This window comes from Sminthopsis crassicaudata, chromosome 4, assembly GCF_048593235.1.
Source record: "Sminthopsis crassicaudata isolate SCR6 chromosome 4, ASM4859323v1, whole genome shotgun sequence".
Classification (NCBI taxonomy): domain Eukaryota; kingdom Metazoa; phylum Chordata; class Mammalia; order Dasyuromorphia; family Dasyuridae; genus Sminthopsis; species Sminthopsis crassicaudata.
The window spans coordinates 444,158,340-444,163,219 of record NC_133620.1 but is presented as its reverse complement, the minus strand read 5'-3'; the positions used below and the strand labels follow the sequence as shown (position 1 = coordinate 444,163,219).

General features: G+C 40.5%; 1 long non-coding RNA gene across 1 annotated transcript; it reads right to left on the bottom strand.

Annotated features, from left to right (window-relative positions):
• Positions 1–1,495: 1,495 nt before the first annotated feature.
• Positions 1,496–3,337, bottom strand: LOC141541433 (uncharacterized). Its single transcript, XR_012481801.1, has 2 exons — positions 3,260–3,337; positions 1,496–2,239 (listed from the first exon to the last, which is right to left on the bottom strand). It is a non-coding gene; the product is annotated as an uncharacterized LOC141541433 (long non-coding RNA).
• Positions 3,338–4,880: the final 1,543 nt, after the last annotated feature.

Here is a 4,880-nt window from a genome sequence, read left to right as displayed (position 1 = left end):
AAGGTTTATTTATGGATTTTAGTTGAATACAATCAGAGAGAAAGAAGTGAGTCTTCCTAACACCCTTTCAAGCCAACAGCTTCAGATCTGCTGGATAGGATGATTAAGGATATATAAGAGGTTATTGCTATCACCAATAAAAGCTTCAGTTTTTAAAAATAACTATCATGTGTCATAAAGGTCCTTTTTTCTTTTAATGTCCTTCTCTCCAGCCCTTTCCCACTTTTCCCTTCCCCCTTTCCTTCCCTTCTCCCTCCTTTTTCCTTTTCTTTTCTCTTCTCCTTCTTCCTTCTCCCTTCCATTCCCCCTTTCCTTCCTTTGAATTCCCTTCTTCCTTCCCTTCCCTTCCTTTCCTTTCACTTTCTTTGCCTCTTCCTCTTTTTTCCCCCTTCCCTTCTCCTTCCCTCCCCCTTCCATTTTCCTTTTCTTCCTACCATCCCAGAGATGGTTTTTCTTTCCTTTCAGAGCACATTCCAGGCAGTAGTATATTTTGATCCTCTGGTACCCCACTTCCTCTTTTCTCTCTACCTAGGTCATAAAGATGTATACTGGGTTTCTGAAAAGCTCTCCCTTTTTAGACCATATTCCAGTCTATACTGAAGAATGAATCAGGATTTCACATTCCCCTTCTATTGATTCCTGGGAAGAGACCTATAAAAGGGGAGATCACTTCTGTGTCAATCTTAAGCATGTAAGCCATGGAAAGCTGAGCCCCATCTCTTAGAAGCCTTCAATCAGAGCCAAGTTTGCTTATAAGAATTAGAGGAGACCATAGGGTTCCAGCCAGAGGGGCAACCAGGCAGCCCTTACCACTCCCTCTCACAATTCTCCTTGAGATCTACTTCCCCATAGAATCAGGAAGAGTCAAATCTGAACTCAGAGACTTACTAGCTGTATGATTCTGAAAAAAAGTCACTCACCCTCTCTCTGCCTCAGTTTCTTTATACGTAAAATGATAATAAAATAGTACTATATCTTAGGATTATTGAAAGGGTCAAATGAGATAATCATTATAAAGCACTTGAACAGTGCCCAGCACATAGTGTTTTTTTAAATGTTGGCTATTCTCTTTGTCCTTGGCTCCTTGGAAATCATCTGGACAACCCTTTCCATAGGACCTCATATCCCAAAGGCAGAAACCAAACTATTACTGCCTCAAAATGAAACACTTGGTAGCTGAGCCAGACATACCAGGAGTGCCCCAGGAGAAACGCCATCCTAAATCAAAGACATTGCAACACGTTTGTTGTAGGTGGAGTCATTTCTACCCATCTGACACAGCATTTATTTGGCAATAGCAAAGAATTGATCTGACTTCTTTCTATCATTACTTTAGCTGTAAGATTACTCTTCAGTCTAGTGCACTGGAGTTGCTCTTTCCATGACCAAAACAGACACTTAATTTGTATATCTTTCCTCGCTAACAGAAGATGCTTAGAAAAATCTCATCAGGGAAGTAGTAAAAGAGCATTGAAGAATAAGAAACAATGAGAAATTACAGGAATTCCTGTGAACTTTATTATCACACATTCACAAAATCAAATTCAGTTAGCAATACTGATTCAGAGCCTACTATGTGAGGGGGCCTGTTATCTGTAGACCATCAAAAAAAAAGGATAAATATAGCTGAGTCCACAGAGAGAAATCTGTAGAGAAAGCCCCTTACATTTATAGCAGAGGAAGGTGTAGGTTTCTGGAGGAAAACTCTGAGCTCCCTGAGATATCTCCAAAGGAAGGGGAAGAGGAATAAGGGGAAGATGTAAGCAGAAACAGCCTCTTCTACCATTCTTCTTATGGGCTGGTCTTCACTTCTGTTGTTGGGGCCAACTCAGCAGCCTCCAGAGCAGCAGCCAGAGCCACCCCGGCTTACAGAGGTCTGGGATCTCTGGCTGCCATTATCTCCACAGCAGCAGCAGCCCCTACGCCTGCGACGCCGGGAAGGTAGGCAGCAACCTCCGAAGCATCCTGTAGAACTAGACCCACAGCAACCTGTGGACCCACAGCATCCTCCAGAGCTGGACCCACAGCATCCTCCAGAGCTGGACCCACAGCATCCTCCAGAACTGGACCCACAGCAGCCTCCAGATCTGGACCCTCCACAGCAGCCTCCAGAACTGGACCCACAGCAGCCACTAGATGAAGGAGCTGGAGCGGGAGCTGGCATAGGGGTCGTAGAAGAGCATTGGGGATAGCCTTTGATAGGAGCCTGGGAAGACATCTTTTTGCTGGCTAGATAAACCTAGAAGAAAGTATGTATGTATATGTAAAACACAAGTTAATTCTTTTTTCCTTTCCGGACCTGTAACTTAGCCATTCTTGAGGTACAAGCACAATTGGTATATTAGACACATTCCCTAAAGAGTCTTTCAGACAGAGTAACCTGTCTGCAATATATCCTTCTAGTTAGATACTCCACTATAGATTGTGACCTTAAAGGATTTATAGAGAAACTATCTGGCCTAACTCATTTTATAGATGAAGAAACAGGAGGTCTAGGGAAGACTTGTCTACAGTCATACATGTGGAAAGTGACCAAAACAGGATCAATTTTTAGAGTGGAGTTTTCTACAAAAAGCTGATAATTTGCCGCTAACCCCAAAAGGTCTTGTAGGGTGGTATAAAATGAAATATTGTAGATATTACTATACACATATACACATGAGGGCAAACATTTATAGATAATATAAATATGCAATAATCTATTATATTCAATCCTATAATACCATATTATATATGTAGTATACATATATATATATATATATATATATATATATGTATATATACACACACACATACATATTCTTAAGGTGTTTTTAAGGCTATGAAAGAATAGAGTGTCTTGGACAATTCTTTCAATCCTGGTTTTTCCTCTCTCCCATTCTTTCTTGCCTCATCTTCCCATTTATCCCATAAAGAGGGATACTTATAGGAGATTCCACAAGGAGCACAACATAATGGAACAGAAAGAACACTGGTATACAATACAGGAGAATTTAGCGTCTAATCCTTTTTCTACTATTAAATAGGCAAAAGAAATTGCTATGTGGCTTTAACCCACACCATGTCTTTTGGATTCAATTTCCTCATTTGTCAAATAAAAGAGTTGGCCTTGGAGATCTTTGAAGTCCCAGCCAATTCTAACCTTCTAAAACTCTCCATCCCACTAAGCTACTTCCCAACATCTCCAACCTTACTCTACTGTTCCTTTGTCTTTGGTTCCCCACAGTCCTCTCCTTCCAAGTCCCTCTGTGAGACTTACCTCACACTGATTCCAAGGGAAGTTTCACCCAGTTCTTCAGCCAAAGAACTTCACCACTTCTGAAGCAATGAACTGAGTGGCAACCAGGTAGAAGACTTTTTATACAGGTTCTAGACTGCCACCTGGCTAGTGAAAACATGAGCTCCTACTATGGGAGGGAGGGGCCTCTTTCACAACATGCATGCCCTGGTGACAGCTCATGTCCCCAAGCCAAATTCTTCCATCACTCATGTCCTGCACAGTGAGTATTGTAGGTGGTGCACGTGGAAATTCAAATCACTCCGGAGAAGTGCCAGGTTGCCTCTGGCATGTTGATTTTTTCCAACATGGCTCCAGTCACCAGGAAGGAAGTTCTGTGTGTATGTATGTGTCTGTGTGAAAAGGATACACTTTGTGTTAGATTGAGATAAGAGGGGAAGATAAAAGAGTCTGGGACTGTTTGGAGATCCATGCTTCCTTGTACATCTCTTACCTTGCAAGCTCCTGGGATTATGCTCCCGAACATTTATATATTTCTATATTAAATTGTCAATTTAGCATTATGTTTTTTTTATGTCTTTGTAAATTTAATCTTGGTTTTTTACTGCCTTCTGTTTGATTAGCCCAATGCCTAGAATCAATCACTCAAATAAATGATGCTTCAGAGCATCGTGGATTTAAAAATGCAAGGGACCTCTCTTTACAAAAATGCAAACTACTTTCTTTACAAATGAGGAAACAGATGCCCCAAGAGGTTGAATGGTTTACCTAAAATCACATAGGTAGGACATGCTAGGGACAGGAATAAAATCTTGTTTCTCTGACTCCCTATCATTGCTATCCTAATGGTCTTATTAAATGATGAAGGTAAGCATGGGGGGATTATACATGAAACAATTACACACAGAGATGACACTACACATCTTTAAAGAATTGACATCAATATGTAGGTCCCTACTCCTGATTCTATGATGCTGAACTAGCTAGTATGGGAGATTTGGATCTCTCTGTAATGCTTTATTTTTCTTTTTTTGGGGAAAAAAACCATCTCATGACAGACTAAGTGTACAGTTACAAAGGCAAAAGACTTCTTGGAAGACCTGGACAGCAGAAGCATGATAAGGTATGTTCTGTGGATAACAGAATCTTTGTGTTCAGAGAGACCATCTAGGCCCTTAAATCCAATCTCCTATTTGCTTTTGGACCAACAAATAAATCAGAGGGGTCCAAAATTGAGAATTTAGGAAACTTCAGTGCCATGAAGAAAACTAAAAAAAAGGTAATGCAGAGAAAATAAAGACTATCAATGACATTTCAATTTCAGATGGTTGGCCTGAGAATTAATATTACCTATTACATATACATAAAAGAATTTGAACCAAGACCAGACTTGATTTCATCATTAGGCAAAATGGGTGTTGGTGTAAGGGAAGATAAAGAACCAAGGAGAAGGGGATAGAATCTGTCCAGGAAACTTATGTCCAGTTGTAAAATGGAGAAGGACATGAAAGATTTGGTACAAATATCTTCCTGTTGGAGATCATGCTTTATTGTGAAAGACTCGTGATATCTTGGCTAGCTTCTTGGATATAGCTTCCCAGAATGACTTGGTGAGCAGGTGAGTAGTGACTAACAATATACC